Source organism: Saccoglossus kowalevskii, chromosome 12 (assembly GCF_978046115.1).
Source record: "Saccoglossus kowalevskii chromosome 12, keSacKowa6.1, whole genome shotgun sequence".
Classification (NCBI taxonomy): domain Eukaryota; kingdom Metazoa; phylum Hemichordata; class Enteropneusta; family Harrimaniidae; genus Saccoglossus; species Saccoglossus kowalevskii.
The window spans coordinates 1,605,859-1,626,407 of NC_140652.1; the positions used below are offsets into that span (position 1 = coordinate 1,605,859).

Below are 20,549 nucleotides of genomic sequence, written 5' to 3' on the forward strand. Positions count from 1 at the left end.
ATCACTCCAATAGGTTTATTTAGCAAACATGATGTACACACTTTGTCACGGTTAATTGTATAAAGTTTTGAATTTATTCTGGTAACAGTTACGGCTCAGTGAATAAAGCGATACAATGTTATGGCAACTCTAACATCTGGAATTGTAGCATCTAGCCATCAAAAATGTAAAAACAATGCTCTGTTGTAGCCCAGATGACAAATGCTGAAACTATTTAAGCACATAAAATTGATTAGCACACAGGTACATTTTGTACTAAGCAGTGAAAGTATCATCAGACCACAATGTACATAATATTGACAGTGTCACAACAATGAACTTGTTAATGTTGAGCAGGAACCCTGAAATGAAGTCATTAAAGACAAATTCTTGGGTAGCAATTTTGGTTGCATCTTTTGGTACAGAAGATAATCATTTACCACAACTGATATTATATGAAGTTGTTTATATTCAAATAGTGTGAAATCTGATGAAAGACTGATTCAACAGCTGATGTAATTAATGCAAACACCTTAGATGTTAGGTGATATTGTTAATAAATCTCTAGATGAATTCACATAGGAGGTTTAGAGTTCCGTGAAATTGGATGATAAAAGTAACCAGGCAATAACTACATTTAATTTATTGTGTTAACAACTTTATGAAAATCAATAACAATATGATGCCATTCCAGTCACCATCTACACGCCCCAGTGTTGATAATGCAGCAGTTAAACAATTTGCCAGAAGTTAAGTATATCATAAGGTTTGGATACTTTTCTGACAAGACAGGTGGAACACAAATATAAATGGCTGAATACAAACAGTGGAAAGATATAATGTTTGCTACTAGTACTAGCAAATTTCACTAATGTTAATCTTTTCACAAAAAAAAAAAAAATAGTGTATTACCGGTAGAACACCCCTAGCTACGACTAGAAAGAGAGGTATAAAATGGAATAGCTTATATTGAATTTTTCCATTTGACCGCTTTCAACTATAATTTACTCTGACCAAAAGGAATTTCAGAATAGATGAAAATGTACATGATTTAGTTAAATAAGAATGAACATGCGACAGATGGAGTCAGTGACTTGACGTAGTTGTAGCTCACCCAATGATTATTGCCTTCATAATTCCTGTGTACACAGTTTCTATTCTTTGACGCAACCAAGGATTCCATTGTGGTTTGTTTGGTCTGCCTCGATTAATGACTGTATAAATGAAAAGCCACCTGCACAACAAAGCCAACACGGCTCGGATGAGTCTATTGTTCTTCCCGTGTCCGGAAATAACACAGGAATACAGCATGAACTGTTACTACAACTCTATAATTGTTTGCAGGAAACAGACAGAGACAGAGATCAGAAATTTATACAAACTATTGAAGACAGTAATCGTTAACATGACGTACTTTAATTGTGTACACTGGGAAGCCTAACCCCAAAACACTGGCTCTTCCATGCCACCATATTGTATACGCTGGGAACCCTAACCCAACAACACTGGCCCTACCATGCCACTATATTGTGTACGCTGGGAACCCTAACCCAACAACACTGGCCCTTCCATGCCACTATATTGTGTACGCTGGGAACCCTAACCCAACAACACTGGCCCTTCCATGCCACTATATTGTGTACGCTGGGAACCCTAACCCAACAACACTGGTCCTACCATGCCACTATATTGTGTACGCTGGGAACCCTAACCCAACAACACTGGCCCTTCCATGCCACTATATTGTGTACGCTGGGAACCCTAACCCAACAACACTGGTCCTTCCATGCCACTATATTGTGTACGCTGGGAACCACCCTAACTCAACAACTCTGGTTCTTCCATGCCACTATATTGTGTACGCTGGGAACCCTAACCCAACAACACTGGTCCTTCCATGCCACTATATTGTATACGCTGGGAACCCTAACCCAACAACACTGGCCCTACCATGCCACTATATTGTGTACGCTGGGAACCCTAACCCAACAACACTGGTCCTACAATGCCACTATATTGTGTACGCTGGGAACCCTAACCCAACAACACTGGCTCTTCCATGCCACCATATTGTATACGCTGGGAACCCTAACCCAACAACACTGGCCCTACCATGCCACTATATTGTGTATGCTGGGAACCCTAACCCAACAACACTGGCCCTTCCATGCCACTATATTGTGTACGCTGGGAACCCTAACCCAACAACACTGGTCCTACCATGCCACTATATTGTGTACGCTGGGAACCCTAACCCAACAACACTGGCCCTTCCATGCCACTATATTGTGTACGCTGGGAACCCTAACCCAACAACACTGGTCCTTCCATGCCACTATATTGTGTACGCTGGGAACCACCCTAACTCAACAACTCTGGTTCTTCCATGCCACTATATTGTGTACGCTGGGAACCCTAACCCAACAACACTGGTCCTTCCATGCCACTATATTGTATACGCTGGGAACCCTAACCCAACAACACTGGCCCTACCATGCCACTATATTGTGTACGCTGGGAACCCTAACCCAACAACACTGGTCCTACAATGCCACTATATTGTGTACGCTGGGAACCATGACCCAACAACACTGGCCCTTCCATGCCACTATATTGTGTACGCTGGGAACCCTAACCCAACAACACTGGTCCTACGATGCCACTATATTGTGTACGCTGGGAACCCTGACCCAACAACACTGGCCCTTCCATGCCACTATATTGTGTACGCTGGGAACCCTAACCCAACAACACTGGTCCTTCCATGCCACTATATTGTGTACGCTGAGAACCCTAACCCAACAACACTGGTCCTACGATGCCACTATATTGTGTACGCTGGGAACCCTAACCCAACAACACTGGCCCTTCCATGCCACTATATTGTGTACGCTGGGAAACCTAACCCAACAACACTGGTCCTACGATGCCACTATATTGTGTACGCTGGGAACCCTGACCCAAGAACACTGGCCCTTCCATGCCACTATATTGTGGACGCTGGGAACCCTGACCAAACAACACTGGCCCTTCCATGCCACTATATTGTGTATGCAGGGAATCCGAACCCAACAACTCTGGTCCTTCCATGCCACTATATTGCGTACGCTGGGAACCCTAACCCAACAACACTGGTCCTACGATGCCACTATATTGTGTACACTGGGAACCCTGACCCAACAACACTGGCCCTTCCATGCCACTATATTGTGTACGCTGGGAACCCTAACTCAACAACTCTGGTTCTTCCATGCCACTATATTGTGTACGCTGGGAACCCTAATCCAACAACTCTGGTCCTTCCATGCCACTATATTGTGTACGCTGGGAACTCTAACCCAACAACTCTGGTCCTTCCATGCCACTATATTGTGTACGCTGGGAACTCTAACCCAACAACTCTGGTTCTTCCATGCCACAATATTGTGTAGGCTGGGAACTCTAACCCAACAACACTGGCCCTTCCATGCCACTATATTGTGTACGCTGGGAACCCTAACCCAACAACTCTGGTTCTTCCATGCCACAATATTGTGTAGGCTGGGAACTCTAACCCAACAACACTGGCCCTTCCATGCTACTATATTGTGTACGCTGGGAACTCTAACCCAACAACTCTGGCCCTTCCATGCTACTATATTGTGTATGCTGAGAACCCTAACCCAACAACACTGGCCCTTCCATGCTACTATATTGTATATGCTGAGAACCCTAACCCAACAACACTGGCCCTTCCATGCCACTATATTGTATACGCTGAGAACCCTGACCCAACAACACTGGCCCTTCCATGCCACAATATTGTGTAGGCTGGGAACTCTAACCCAACAACTCTGGCCCTTCCATGCTACTATATTGTGTAGGCTGAGAACCCTAACCCAACAACACTGGCCCTTCCATGCTACTATATTGTGTACGCTGGGAACCCTAACCCAACAACACTGGCCCTTCCATGCTACTATATTGTGTACGCTGGGAACCCTAACCCAACAACACTGGCCCTTCCATGCCACTATATTGTATACGCTGAGAACCCTGACCCAACAACACTGGCCCTTCCATGCCACAATATTGTGTAGGCTGGGAACTCTAACCCAACAACACTGGCCCTTCCATGCCACTATATTGTGTACGCTGGGAACCCTAACCCAACAACACTGGCCCTTCCATGCCACTATATTGTATACGCTGAGAACCCTAACCCAACAACACTGGCCCTTCCATGCTACTATATTGTGTACGCTGGGAACTCTAACCCAACAACTCTGGTTCTTCCATGCCACTATATTGTGTAAGCTGGGAACCCTAACCCAACAACACTGGTCCTACGATGCCACTATATTGTGTACGCTGGGAACACTAACCCAACAACACTGGCCCTTCCATGCTACTATATTGTGGACGCTGGAAACCCTAACCCAACAACTCTGGTTCTTCCATGCCACTATATTGTGTACGCTGGGAACCCTAACCCAACAACTCTGGTTCTTCCATGCCACAATATTGTGTAGGCTGGGAACTCTAACCCAACAACACTGGCCCTTCCATGCTACTATATTGTGTACGCTGGGAACTCTAACCCAACAACTCTGGCCCTTCCATGCTACTATATTGTGTAGGCTGAGAACCCTAACCCAACAACACTGGCCCTTCCATGCTACTATATTGTATACGCTGAGAACCCTAACCCAACAACACTGGCCCTTCCATGCCACTATATTGTGTAGGCTGAGAACCCTAACCCAACAACACTGGCCCTTCCATGCTACTATATTGTGTACGCTGGGAACCCTAACCCAACAACACTGGCCCTTCCATGCCACTATATTGTATACGCTGAGAACCCTGACCCAACAACACTGGCCCTTCCATGCCACAATATTGTGTAGGCTGGGAACTCTAACCCAACAACACTGGCCCTTCCATGCCACTATATTGTGTACGCTGGGAACCCTAACCCAACAACACTGGCCCTTCCATGCCACTATATTGTATACGCTGAGAACCCTAACCCAACAACACTGGCCCTTCCATGCTACTATATTGTGTACGCTGGGAACTCTAACCCAACAACTCTGGCCCTTCCATGCTACTATATTGTGTAGCCTGAGAACCCTAACCCAACAACACTGGCCCTTCCATGCTACTATATTGTGTACGCTGGGAACCCTAACCCAACAACACTGGCCCTTCCATGCTACTATATTGTGTACGCTGGGAACCCTAACCCAACAACACTGGCCCTTCCATGCCACTATATTGTATACGCTGAGAACCCTGACCCAACAACACTGGCCCTTCCATGCCACAATATTGTGTAGGCTGGGAACTCTAACCCAACAACACTGGCCCTTCCATGCCACTATATTGTATACGCTGAGAACCCTAACCCAACAACACTGGCCCTTCCATGCTACTATATTGTGTACGCTGGGAACTCTAACCCAACAACTCTGGTTCTTCCATGCCACTATATTGTGTAAGCTGGGAACCCTAACCCAACAACACTGGTCCTACGATGCCACTATATTGTGTACGCTGGGAACCCTAACCCAACAACACTGGCCCTTCCATGCTACTATATTGTGTACGCTGGGAACTCTAACCCAACAACTCTGGTTCTTCCATGCCACTATATTGTGTAAGCTGGGAACTCTAACCCAACAACTCTGGTTCTTCCATGCTACTATATTGTGTAGCCTGAGAACCCTAACCCAACAACACTGGCCCTTCCATGCTACTATATTGTGGACGCTGGAAACCCTAACCCAACAACTCTGGTTCTTCCATGCCACTATATTGTGTACGCTGGGAACCCTAACCCAACAACACTGGCCCTTCCATGCCACTATATTGTGTAGGCTGAGACCCCTAACCCAACAACACTGGCCCTTCCATGCTACTATATTGTGTACGCTGGGAACCCTGACCCAACAACACTGGCCCTTCCATGCCACTATATTGTGTACGCTGGGAACCCTAACCCAACAACACTGGTCCTTCCATGCTACTATATTGTGTAGGCTGAGAACCCTAACCCAACAACACTGGCCCTTCCATGCCACTATATTGTGTACGCTGAGAACCCTAACCCAACAACACTTGCCCTTCCATGCCACTATATTGTGTACGCTGGGAACTCTAACCCAACAACACTGATCCTACGATGCCACTATATTGTGTACGCTGGGAACCCTAACCCAACAACACTGGCCCTTCCATGCCACTATATTGTATACGCTGAGAACCCTAACCCAACAACACTGGCCCTTCCATGCTACTATATTGTGTACGCTGGGAACCCTAACCCAACAACACTGGCCCTTCCATGCCACTATATTGTATACGCTGAGAACCCTAACCCAACAACACTGGCCCTTCCATGTCACTATATTGTGTAGGCTGAGAACCCTAACCCAACAACACTGGCCCTTCCATGCCACTATATTGTGTAGGCTGAGAACCCTAACCCAACAACACTGGCCCTTCCATGCTAGTATATTGTGTACGCTGGGAACCCTAACCCAACAACACTGGCCCTTCCATGTCACTATATTGTGTAGGCTGAGAACCCTAACCCAACAACACTGGCCCTTCCATGCTACTATATTGTGTACGCTGGGAACCCTAACCCAACAACACTGGCCCTTCCATGCTACTATATTGTGTACGCTGGGAACCCTAACCCAACAACACTGGCCCTTCCATGCCACTATATTGTATACGCCGAGAACCCGGACCCAACAACACTGGCCCTTCCATGCCACAATATTGTGTAGGCTGGGAACTCTAACCCAACAACACTGGCCCTTCCATGCCACTATATTGTGTACGCTGGGAACCCTAACCCAACAACACTGGCCCTTCCATGCCACTATATTGTATACGCTGAGAACCCTAACCCAACAACACTGGCCCTTCCATGCTACTATATTGTGTACGCTGGGAACTCTAACCCAACAACTCTGGTTCTTCCATGCCACTATATTGTGTAAGCTGGGAACCCTAACCCAACAACACTGGTCCTACGATGCCACTATATTGTGTACGCTGGGAACCCTAACCCAACAACACTGGCCCTTCCATGCTACTATATTGTGTACGCTGGGAACTCTAACCCAACAACTCTGGTTCTTCCATGCCACTATATTGTGTAAGCTGGGAACTCTAACCCAACAACTCTGGTTCTTCCATGCTACTATATTGTGTAGCCTGAGAACCCTAACCCAACAACACTGGCCCTTCCATGCTACTATATTGTGGACGCTGGAAACCCTAACCCAACAACTCTGGTTCTTCCATGCCACTATATTGTGTACGCTGGGAACCCTAACCCAACAACACTGGCCCTTCCATGCCACTATATTGTGTAGGCTGAGAACCCTAACCCAACAACACTGGCCCTTCCATGCTACTATATTGTGTACGCTGGGAACCCTGACCCAACAACACTGGCCCTTCCATGCCACTATATTGTGTACGCTGGGAACCCTAACCCAACTACACTGGTCCTTCCATGCTACTATATTGTGTAGGCTGAGAACCCTAACCCAACAACACTGGCCCTTCCATGCCACTATATTGTGTACGCTGAGAACCCTAACCCAACAACACTTGCCCTTCCATGCCACTATATTGTGTACGCTGGGAACTCTAACCCAACAACACTGGTCCTACGATGCCACTATATTGTGTACGCTGGGAACCCTAACCCAACAACACTGGCCCTTCCATGCCACTATATTGTATACGCTGAGAACCCTAACCCAACAACACTGGCCCTTCCATGCTACTATATTGTGTACGCTGGGAACCCTAACCCAACAACACTGGCCCTTCCATGCCACTATATTGTATACGCTGAGAACCCTAACCCAACAACACTGGCCCTTCCATGTCACTATATTGTGTAGGCTGAGAACCCTAACCCAACAACACTGGCCCTTCCATGTCACTATATTGTGTAGGCTGAGAACCCTAACCCAACAACTCTGGCCCTTCCATGCTACTATATTGTATACGCTGGGAACTCTAACCCAACAACACTGGCCCTTCCATGCTACTATATTGTGTACGCTGGAAACCCTAACCCAACAACACTGGCCCTTCCATGCTACTATATTGTGGACGCTGGAAACCCTAACCCAACAACTCTGGTTCTTCCATGCCACTATATTGTGGACGCTGGGAACCCTAACCCAACAACACTGGCCCTTCCATGCTACTATATTGTGTACGCTGAGAACCCTAACCCAACAACACTGGCCCTTCCATGCTACTATATTGTGGACGCTGGAAACCCTAACCCAACAACTCTGGTTCTTCCATGCCACTATATTGTGTACGCTGGGAACCCTAACCCAACAACACTGGCCCTTCCATGCTACTATATTGTGTACGCTGAGAACCCTAACCCAACAACACTGGCCCTTCCATGCCACTATATTGTGGACGCTGGAAACCCTAACCCAACAACTTTGGTTCTTCCATGCCACTATATTGTGTACGCTGAGAACCCTAACCCAACAACACTGGCCCTTCCATGCCACTATATTGTGTACGCTGGGAACCCTAACCCAACAACACTGGCCCTTCCATGCTACTATATTGTGTACGCTGGGAACCCTAACCCAACAACACTGGCCCTTCCATGCCACTATATTGTGTACGCTGGGAACCCTAACCCAACAACACTGGCCCTTCCATGCCACTATATTGTGTACGCTGGGAACCCTAACCCAACAACACTGGCCCTTCCAGTTCCATGCCACTATATTGTGTATGCTGAGAACCCTAACCCAACAACACTGGCCCTTCCATGCCACTATATTGTGTACGCTGAGAACCCTAACCCAACAACACTGGCCCTTCCATGCCACTATATTGTGTACGCTGAGAACCCTAACCCAACAACACTGGCCCTTCCATGCTACTATATTGTGGATGCTGGAAACCCTAACCCAACAGATCTGAAAACAGACTAAGTCATGTTACACCTAATGGTATATTTAATCACTTATTTATTATGATATAAGTTGATTAATCTGTGTCTATTATTTCATAAAACAAGTTATTGTAAAGTGATGGGAAATGTGAAAGCTTTACATCAGTAATGTACAATACCAATTGAATTGAAATCATTGTGGACTTCAATTAATGTCTTCTTACTTAACTGTCATATCATGGTAGCTAACTCACTTACTCTTTGCTTGCAGTTTATAACATACATCCTGATTAGTTGGTTGCAAATTAAACACAATTATCTCGTCCACACAAGGATTAATGAAGTCAGATAACAATGATCTGTTTAGTTAAAGAGTATTTGGGGAGGTACTGAGGAGTTTGATAATTAGTATAAAATTTAGGCTAGATTATTTTTTCAGGACTATGTCACTGTAAATTTGTTGAAAGGTAATTGATAATTGTTTTTTGGTATTTTCCCTGTTGATTTTTGTTTTTTAGAGCAGTTCAAGAAAAACCTACCACCCCCAAAACGTTTAATGGGCAACCCATGACTTAAATATATCAACTGCTCACTAGCTATTATTGCCTTCCTGGCACACTTGAATATCTTGATTATATGTTTGGACGCATTGAGAAATAATAAATATCATCAATCAAAATAAAAATATTCAGAAATCTATCAAGGTCAACCTATATTCGATTTCATGAGATAACAAGTGGCATTCACTCAGCACCCCATAAAGTTGTCTCTCAAAAATTTTAAAGTCGTCTCCCAACAATTTAAAAGTTGTCTCTCAACCAGTGTTTGAACATCACTACTCGAAAAACAAAAATCTTTTAGACTACAACTGTTTTCATAATTTGAGGATTTTCAAATTTTTTTTAAACTGACTCGGATAAATTGGCAAAAATTTATCTCTGTGAATTTGAAGCAATGTGCAGTAATTTGAGTGCACCATAGCATTCAGATATCTATTATTTAGTTATATTTAGGCCAGACTTTTTTTATTCCTTGTTTCTCGAGTTTTTATAAGGCAACTTTTTTGAGGGCGAAAAAAAATAAAATTAATTCTTTTTTTCCATTAGATTTGTGTGATTCTCAAAGAATTGTAAGTGAGATCATTGATCGAAGAGAAGAAATGAAATAAAATTTTATTCCATGTATAATCTTGTTTCTCATCTGTGCGAGACTTCGGTACGATCATGATACTCCAACGAAAATGCAACTTGGATTTGTTATGCAGCGGGCGGTAAAAAAAGTGAAGATAAAAATAATATTTTTTTAGCATTTTTTTGCACTTACGAGAGAAATTACGCTGAAATAAAATTTTCTTTTTATTTCATTTTTGGCTCCTGCTCATTCGGCGGGTTCGCGAAACAAGGGATAATAAAAGTCTGGCCTTATATTTAGTTATATTTGTAATTTTGTTTTGTCATTATTTTATATATATATATTACCTTTATTGTATTGATCAATACCCCATTATGGATATGATTTCAATCAAGTTATTATTATTACTATCTACATGGTCCCCATTTATTTCAGATTTATTATTTACCCAGACAATCTAATTAAACATGTATGTGTTATGAATTAGACCGCCGTAGAATATGGACAAACAAAAACATTTGCAAGTTTCTGACAAAAAAATATCTTGTTTCTTGGTAATGTGGTAAGAAAATTTCAATATATTGTTGATTATAATAGAACATACTGTAATCTATTTAATATTCATCACTATTATTTTCACAATATTATAATTTTGTACAAAACCTCATTTTTTTCTAAATATTCACAAAAATGTGTTTATTTGCAAAAATAAAGCAGTTTACAGAACAAAAGGTTTTAAATAACAATAGATTTTTTGCTTATTTTTTAATGACACTAATAACAAATTTGAATAAAAAAAATTAAGACTAAGTTGCATAAAACAAGAAAACAAATAATTTGACAAAATTACATTACATTTCTAGTTTTTGGCCTAAACTAATGTTAGAGAGACAACTGGATTAGGCATCATAGTGACCTACATCTGTGGGTAAACCCTGTCTATCTAATCAAATCATATGTATGAAAATATAACAACATCACACGCATGAAAACATATTAATTTAACTCCAGTATGTGCACCTCTTGCCAACATGTCCTTAATATGTAGTCTATACTGAAAAGAAAAATCTTCCAATTGGGAAAATTGCATAAAAACTGAAAATCACTAAAATTGTGACTGTAATCTTTTGCATTTTTTAATTTAAAAACAAAGTCTTTCAATGTTAATTTAATGTTGGGTGTGAACATTTCTACAATCTAGTTCCTGTTCACATCCCAGCTGTGACAGAATTTTCTCCGCTGTACATGGGATTATCCACACTAACACCATTACATACCATACCAGTGAAATCCAGATCAAAAGAACCCGACGACGCTGAGCCTCAGCTGGCAAACGGATACTAGTGTTATAATTCCAAAACCCTTCAATATAATCCTGTAATCCTATTAACTACTGCTAATCAATTAAATCAATTAATCACAACCTGAAAATAAATCACTGATTGAAATAATTAAATAAAAATAAATCATTGTGTTGAGAAAAAACGAATATATTTTCAGAATGTAATGTGGTATGCTGGCTGATTGACGAGTTGGGCAATATGAATAATGGTAAACAGACAAAGTAGGGATATTAAGATATAAATCATTACAATGTAACCATAATCACACTGTTACAGTTCAGTGATTTCTAGCAGAGACAAACCTTTCAACAGCACTCCACACTGTGCAATATAGTGCCTATAATCTGAATGTCATTCAGCGGACCCCCTCATCAGGCCTATTACTCCAGAATTTTGCTGAGATCAGAAAAGGCAGCAATATGTTAACATATACAACATTCAAATTTATGTTTTGACCTAATAATTAAAATGTTGCTGACAATACCACTTTTATTACAGTCATGTGTGTGAGTGAGTTGTACCCACATTATGAAACTGAAGCAAAAATTGAGAAAGTATTCATAGGTCTCGCTTACATGTAGGTACATTCAGGATTTAAATTTTAAGGAGACATCAATGCAGTCACCTTGATGCCCATTTGTCTTGATGCCCTTTACAGGTTTATTAGCAAAGTCTTACAATGTGGTGATTCTTTCATGGTGCATCTTATTACAAGCAAAAAACTATTTATTTTTAACTTCCTAAAAGAATATTACAGTGCTGTCTAAGTTAATCTCTGGTTGACATGAATGTGATGTATCATGGGAATCGCACATTATCTATTTGTGGGAAATCAAACAATTTATTTACTCTAAATAAGCCCAACAATTATTTCTATGCAAATAAGCTATCACCATTCTACAAATGTTGTAATTTATGATTTTATTTCCTTTTCCATTTTTGGAATGACTATTTATAGAATATGAAATATGAAATCTTAGATGACACTTTTCATGTCTGTAATTAAACCATGATATGCTCAAGAAGAATAATCTAAGAGTACCAATTATTGGAAATAAAAAACCTGCCAATCTACTCAGTATTTTTTTTAGACTATTATAGGGAATCACATAATTTGTTTTATATTGCCTCAATTCCATGGCGTGCAGCATGTGTAAACAACTACTACAATTTTATTCATGGCACACATAACATAGATTAGCATGCTGTGAGCTTTAGTATTGGTATTTGGAAGTAGAATGTTACCATGGAAACAGTTTGTTAGCTCTATTTATTTTCATTTGGTCATAGTATTATGTAAACATGGAGATCTGTACAAAGATAACAAATTACAAAAGTAAAACAGCACAATTTGATGCAATTACTAAAACACACATACCATGCTTGGAAAAATACATATATTATACACCTGATGGTAAAAACAATAAATTATAGCCAAGCATAAAAATATGTACATTTAAATCAATTACAGATGTCTTCCTCATTTCAAAAATGTCGTATTTATATTATATTTAAACACTTTTCATTACTTTCAACCATTGAACACAGTAATAATGAATTCCATCACTGAACACTGAAAACACACATCTCACAAAATGTCGGTATTATGGCCATTTTATCTCATGAAAATAATAATAAATAAATAAAAATAACAGAATCATGGGGTTATATAAAGGATAATAATTACATATTATTATTATTTAATTTAATTTTATTTGTTTCAAATTTAAATTTAAATGCGTGTATTAAACTACAAGCACAGGGAAACCATTTCGAAAATGTAAGTACTTACTAGGCAGTATGTTTATGTGTTAATGGCATTTTATTTTATAGAGATCAATATAATTTCAAATAATTTTTATTACATTATCTGAGTTGTAGTTTGGCCCTGTTTGCTGAATATTGTTAGTATTACGTCAAGTTTCAGTCTTCATTTCATTGTTTTCTAGAAAAACCAAGCAAAGCCAAGCAAAGTTTTATTATATGGTTCCCACACTGTTTGCCTGATGTGGCTTCTCTGCCCTGTTCTGAAAAAAAAAACACTGCTATGTGCACGAACTATCAGTAAGTCTACAGAATTCCAAAATAAATAACTATTCCAGTAATCGTTAGGGAGGCAAAAAAAGTTCAAAGCCCTGGTTTGAGGTTTTAACGTGACCTAATTGTATGCTTACTTTCTGTTGTAGATTTGCTACAGAAACATAATCCAAAGCCCATCTAAAACAAAAGCTTGTGTATTACATTTCTTGTTCAATTTAAAACTTGACTTATAGTTCTACATACAAAAACACCTGTAATATTCTAAATAGAATAAACATATAAAACAAACTCTGTATGGCTATGGGACAGGCATAAAACATGAAATAAACGGGTCAAAAAGTAGAATTGTGTTAATGGTTCAATCCACTGTCATGACCAGCTCACCATAAAGATGACCAACCAATAAAAACAACCTTAAGTAGGAATAAGCATGACGTCAAATTACCATCCACTTGTACCCCCACATCTCGTAAATCTCCCTTTTTTGCGATTTTCTTTTTGCTTTTCATGCTGAGATAGTAAATAATTTGTGCCTTGAAGGTAATTTGTATGGCCTGTGTAGTATCGTTGCATAATACATGAACAGCCAGCAACATTAAAACCTAGCTTTCATAAGGTACACATTGTGCATGCTTTAATGGCTAAAAGTTTGAATGGTCCTTCCTGCTAAGTAACCAATGCAAAGTGAAGCATGTCCAAATAAAACTGGAACATTGTAAGTTTTCCCAATTAATTACCACACTGAGACAGTCTGTAGAGTCAAGCATGTCTAACCGGAGATGAACTGGCATGTTAGTTCATAAGAGAACTCTGACACTAGTATGATGATAGAATCCCCCAACTGTGAATGAGGTCACAAGAAAGTCTGTCAGTCATCACCTGCCTTAAGGGGCCGTTTTTTAGGAATTTGAGTGTGTGTTTTGGGATTGACAAGGCAGCTGAGATGACAATGATGGTAATAACAATGTCTACCACCTGTAGATGTGAGCAGTCATATTACTTGTGGTCAAGATTGAACAATTCTATTCTTTGTTTATAAATATGTATAAATGCAAAGAAAATCAAAAAATGTGGAAGTGGCAGCTTTTACTGAGCGCTGACAAATCAATGAACCAATGAATGGAATTCCAAAACACAAAGTTGTATTGACAACCAATTTTTGTTGGAAGCCTTTGACATGTCAATATGTGTACTGTTATAAAATGCAGCAATTACACTATTTGCAAGATATTTGCATCACAATATCTGGTCATCACCTAGCAGTCTATAGATTTGGCTGTGATCAAGTTTTTAGCATCTTAGGGGGTCATCAAATCGATGAAGGACTTATTATTACAAAATCAATATTTGACGTTAAGCATTTTTGATTAGATTTAGTTAAAGCGCAGTGGTCGTCTCACAGCGCGTGTTCGAATTTTATGTAAATAAACAATGTATTTTACACGTCGCTATGAGTCTCATATCGAACAGGACGCGGCATGACGACTGCCACTCTTTAACTACTTTACTCAGGTTGCAGTCGAGTGAACTTCAAACATGAAACATTACGTACTTAGTTAAGATTAGTTGTGTTTTAGTGCACACAAGAAGCTAAATTAAATTCAAACAGCAATGCATGATGGGATTTAATATAGTGAAAACAATAAATAGACTTAAATAGAAGTAATTTATAAACAACACAAACACCATATCTTTCAGATTTGAGTTTTGACCAAGTTAATCAAAATTGAAAAAGCTTTTGCTGTCAATACAACATGTACTGAGGACATATGGTAGCAGACAGATTTCATTATGAATGATAGAATTCTTTTGAAACTACCAGTACATGTAATACAGTATCCATATGATTGAAAACATAGTGACAAAAATGTTTCTTCTTCTAGTTGGCACAAGATTTTACATAATAATATTGTAAATGTATAAAGATGTATATCCTGTACCGATGTTCATTTGTTTATTCAGCCTTTTGGACCCAAACAATCTCTACATCAGAAAATTACCCTAAAATTAATTTTGGGTGGAGGCTGTTCTGAAGTGGCGACATCTTGTAAATTAAAATTGCAGAAAATATTTTTAGATCCATTGTATACCAGGTCAACAGGGCAGTATGCGAGTCACAGAAATACATACTTTCATTTTAATTTTATTGATTACCCAAGCAAGTATACATAATAATGCATGTTAACCTTTTTACCACCAGTTCCCTCTTTTCATCACAAAATAGTCTTTCCTTTAAAAGATAGGGACAAATAGCTAGTTTTGTTTGACTAAAAACTGAAATTTTGTCTGTTGGCTTCAAAATTAGGGTTCCAGAAATACTGAATAATACAAGAAAAAACTTCAGAAAAATTTAGGTGAGAAAATCTGGTGGTGAAAAGGTTAACTCTTTACAGGTAATACATTGTATAGTGACAAGCCCAACATGCCCTGACCCCATGATGTTAAGGTCACATGCATGACCTTCAAGAGGTCACACATCCTGGTATTTTTGGTACAACTTCATCTTTGAAAGAATTACACAACTATTTTTCCCAACAAATTATGATAAAAATGAATGTATTATATTATACATTAATACAGTTCTATAGCACAATACCCATGGAAAGTATCAGAATAAGTAACCTAGGTACAGGGATTATTTACAATCTCACTACTGGTTTCCAGTCATGGTTATTCATCAATTCTGACACCTCATATGAAATGAGTACATTTAATTTTACTGCAATGATTACTATATTTATCCATTGACAAGCACTGGCATTTACACCCAATAACATGTAAAAGTGTAGAGTCAATAGTTTTATGGGATGTTTAAAGTATACAGACAAGACATTTAAACACACTAAAATGATAGAAAACACAAAGATGACAGCAATGAATTACAACCATACAGGGATATCAACAGGATACAGTTGATAACATGCACTGTGTCTAGTACTTGTAATGCTGTCAGCATTAATAATAAATATTGACTGCATAGTTAAAAGATGTAATGACTTCCATGAACACACATAGTTACCCACATATTGATATTCTAATAGTAAGCATTACAAATCAACACAACAAACAACAGCTTTGTTCTATTTTAACAAAATACAGTCACTTGTCATCAAATCAATAATGTTGAAAGATTAATGATAGACTAATAAATTCAAGGTGAGATAGACTATAATGCATAAAATAGAGAGATGGTTTGAAACACTATAACTTTCATACAACTACTGTAAAATAAATTATTTTAGCTGGAATTAATTTTCGCTGAATTTTGGGTATTTTAAATGGAATTTATTTTTACTTACCGGTATTTTTGACGAGTTGAAGTTAAATTTAGGAAAAAAAGTATTTTCACTGGATTTTATTTTCAATGAATTATTCCTTCAGCAAAAAATAAAGTATATTTATCTAATGCTCAGATTGAATGAATATTGACAAAACAAACAAAAAATTAATTTACTGTACTAGTACTTTTTTTTCACTATTTATGCTGAAAAAATGGAAAACAAAATCCAGTGATTTTTTTTTTCTATGTTTTAAATTCAACTCACCAAATTCAGTGAAAATAAATGTCATACAAAACAACTAAAATGTCTTGTCAGTGAAAATTAAATCAAGCTAAAATCATTTACAATAAAATTGTATCACAAAAATTGGAAATAGATTTTATGAGAATCATTACATAATAATGTTTATCTTAATGTTAACAAATTCAGCAAAAAAATGTGTTACTATTTATCATTTAAAAAATAAGTTTTCAAAATAATAAATTTTAATAAAATTACAATTTATTTTACACATGGAAATGTTTTTTTTTTTCGAATACATGTATTTTATTTCACAGGAACTATATTCAGTTCTTCAAATATATTTTTTTAAATATATTTGGAAATTGTTCTATTAAATGAATAGTGAAGTATGGTCTTTAGAAATAATTTAATTTCACAGAAATTGGGTTCAGTTTTAATTAATTCAACAGAAAACAGAATATATTTTTTACTGAAAATCTGAAAGCTCTGCAGAAATTGAGTGTTTGGCCCAGGTTGAATTTGAAGAATTATCTTTTGTTGAATTCCAGAGAAATTATTTTTATTTTCTTCTACCACCCTGTGCACACAAAGGAACCAAAGAAAGCCCTATAATTTCCAGCTTAACAATATTCAGATGATCAATCCTTAATGTATTCAGTAGATTCTAACTGTATTGTCTTCTGTCTATTGTCTAAGCTAGGCTACTTGGTTTACTGCGCACACAGTTTATAACAGCCACAGTTGGAGGTTAATCACAGTGACGCCATATTAATCTCTCATTATCCGATTAGAAAATTATTTTAGCTGCTCATTATAAAGAGATCTGCCGTTAGTGATAATACACTGAATGAAAGAAAAAATGATGAAAACCAGTCAAGTCAAAATTCTTGAGCAGACAATGCTCTGTTTAAAGGCTTCAGAAATAAAACATACACAGCGACTGAATGAACTTTACAAATATGGCTCACGGTTTCATCCACTGTCAATGCTTTGACAATATCTCAGATTAAATCATATGAATTGTACGTGCACAGCACCTACCTGATACAAGGCATTTTTCATGACATAACAAAACTTAACTGGGGCAAAAAAAAATGGAATTTATAATACAGCTATGTGGGTGAACTTTAAACACAATCTCTGGGTTCTTTCACATACCTTTAAGAATTTATATGAAAGACTACGCTTCATGCATTCACACCTGTGCTTGAATATTCATGTCGTCTCTAATGTGTCCTGGTGATTAATTGAAAAATACTATGGTCTCCAAACAAGCATGCTTGTCAACAGTTCAAGCACTGACATTCTACCAACACAGACATGAGTAAAGGCAAGGTCGGTCCGAAATCAAATATGCACACTCAAAGTGGGAGAGTCGCTTTCTTTTTCTTCTCAGAGGAAAATATACAACTTTCCAAAGCTTTAGGATTTACATTATAACTGTTTGCAAGGGTACATAACTACGGTGTTGTCCCGGTGGGAATGTATTAGTGAGGACACGTTTCAGGTTAAACCCATTGCCATCACGTTTACAATAGCCGTTGATATGGTTATGAAGCATACACACACTCCTCGATATCCGATCGCTCAGCAAAGTTGGTCACTTAAACGTGTCTCGATTCCCATGGGATATTCCACCTGTACCACACAGTCAACTAAATACGTTTACTAATCATAAGTAAGGTTAGAAATGATCAGAGTGTGCAACGATCTGTCTCATTGTATAGATCAGATTGTGGATTTGCTGGCGTTCCTGGTGTTGGTTGACCTATAAACTTTGTTGTCGTAAAATTTACAGTGACACACTGCTGGGAAAAATCCAGTCTCTACAAAAAAAATTCTTAATGTACATAGCCGTATATGAAACACGACTACACATGTTGCGACTTGTAATGGCCAGATGTGAATATAGCTGTTGTTGGGGTGCGAAAATCGTCAGAGTTTCACAGCCTGTGACAGGTGTCCGCTAAACAAAACAGAGCATAACTTTATGTCGACCTACCTGCAAATGGCAACCGACTGTCAAGCTTTCGTCTACGTGTTTCGTTCAGTTATCCTCTCTAGATCAATCAAAGGAAGGTTGTGGTATACCTGACTACCATATTTAGGACGGAAATCCAGCAAGCCTGTCCAAACTCCTCACGAAAATCCTACAATTGCGTTGTTTTGCACCTCAACTTCTACAGCACTTCTTCATTTCTTCAAGATTGTTATGGTCGTTTGCGCATTGAGTCTGCGCATTGTTTTTGTGATTGGTCGACAGTTTTCAATCGCCAGAGGGCGCGTTTGTATGTGGATGCTTGTACAGATCGAACCATGGTACCTACCACTACGCTACGTCCATTAAAGGTACTAAGATATATTAATTGTTACCGCAATGGGAGGACTGGTTTCGAAACAATCGAACAAGCAAATAAATCAATACATTCTAATTCACACGTTACCCATGGTGCATATGATTGACAAACAGTTCTTCGTAAAATATATTTAATATTTATTTATTTATTTATTTATTATTTTATATATTCCAATTTGCACAGTAATATCAGTCTTTGAGCGATTACATGTGTTCGAAATGGAACATAGTTAGTAATTTATATATATACTTTGAAAATATGATAGAAATGAATCATGCAATCAATGCACCGAGGAGTACACACACAGTTCTATTTCATTTGTTAAATGTTGACTTCATTAATTCGTGTCATGCTTGTTGGAATTCTTTTTTATTTTTCTAAAATTATAATTATTATGTTTAAAAAAATGTCAACAACTTTAATAAGGTTTATTTTGTAAAACAAAAGTTGACATATTCGTATATAAACTTTCTTTTAAAAAACACGTTATATCATAAATCCCACTGTTTCATTTGTTTTGTCCCTCAATTACTAGTTAATACTAGGCATAAGGTTATACAACCCAGGGTCGCTCAGATGAAAATGCCACTGAAGACTACGTCATCGCCATATCATACAAGTCAATAGTACAATTAGACAGGTTTCTCGCATTTCTAAAATTATGTATATTTAAGAAAATACTGATCGTCTGAACATAAAATTGTAAACCGAAGAGAGCAAATGTTGCAAATTATCAACAAAGCTCAATATTTATAAACTTAAACGGCAGTTATATTTTCTATGAGCGAATGCAGTGACAAACGCTGTTCTCATTTCTGTGTGACTCACGGAATGGTGGAAGATGTCTGTCTAGCCAATCCAAACGCTGTTCTCATTTCTGTGTGACTGATGGGCGAGCGCTTCGCGGAATGGTGAAAGACATCTGTCTAGCCAATCAAAACGCTGTTCTCATTTCTGTGTGACTGATGGGCGAGCGCTTCGCGGAATGGTGGAAGACGTCTGTCTAGCCAATCCAAACGCTGTTCTTATTTCTGTGTGACTGATGGGCGAGCGCTTCGCGGAATGGTGGAAGACGTCTGTCTAGCCAATCAAAACGCTGTTCTCATTTCTGTGTGACTGGCGATCGCTTCGCGGAATGGTAGAAAGACGTCTGTCTAGCCAATCCAAACGTCTGGTTTAGATTTGAATGAGACTGATACCAAATGTAGCTGGGTTTTGAATTTATTACAAA

The 20,549-nt window shown here is 38.7% G+C and overlaps 1 protein-coding gene across 1 annotated transcript in view; it reads right to left on the reverse strand.

Moving 5' to 3' along the window:
- Positions 1-19,184, reverse strand: part of LOC100366873 (serine/threonine-protein kinase 33-like) — a 67,411-nt gene extending 48,227 nt beyond the window's left edge. Inside the window, exon 1 of the mRNA XM_002739052.4 lies at positions 18,964-19,184. The gene's annotated coding sequence lies outside the window, so the exon portion shown is untranslated. The remainder of the gene's footprint in view (positions 1-18,963) is intronic.
- Positions 19,185-20,549: the final 1,365 nt, after the last annotated feature.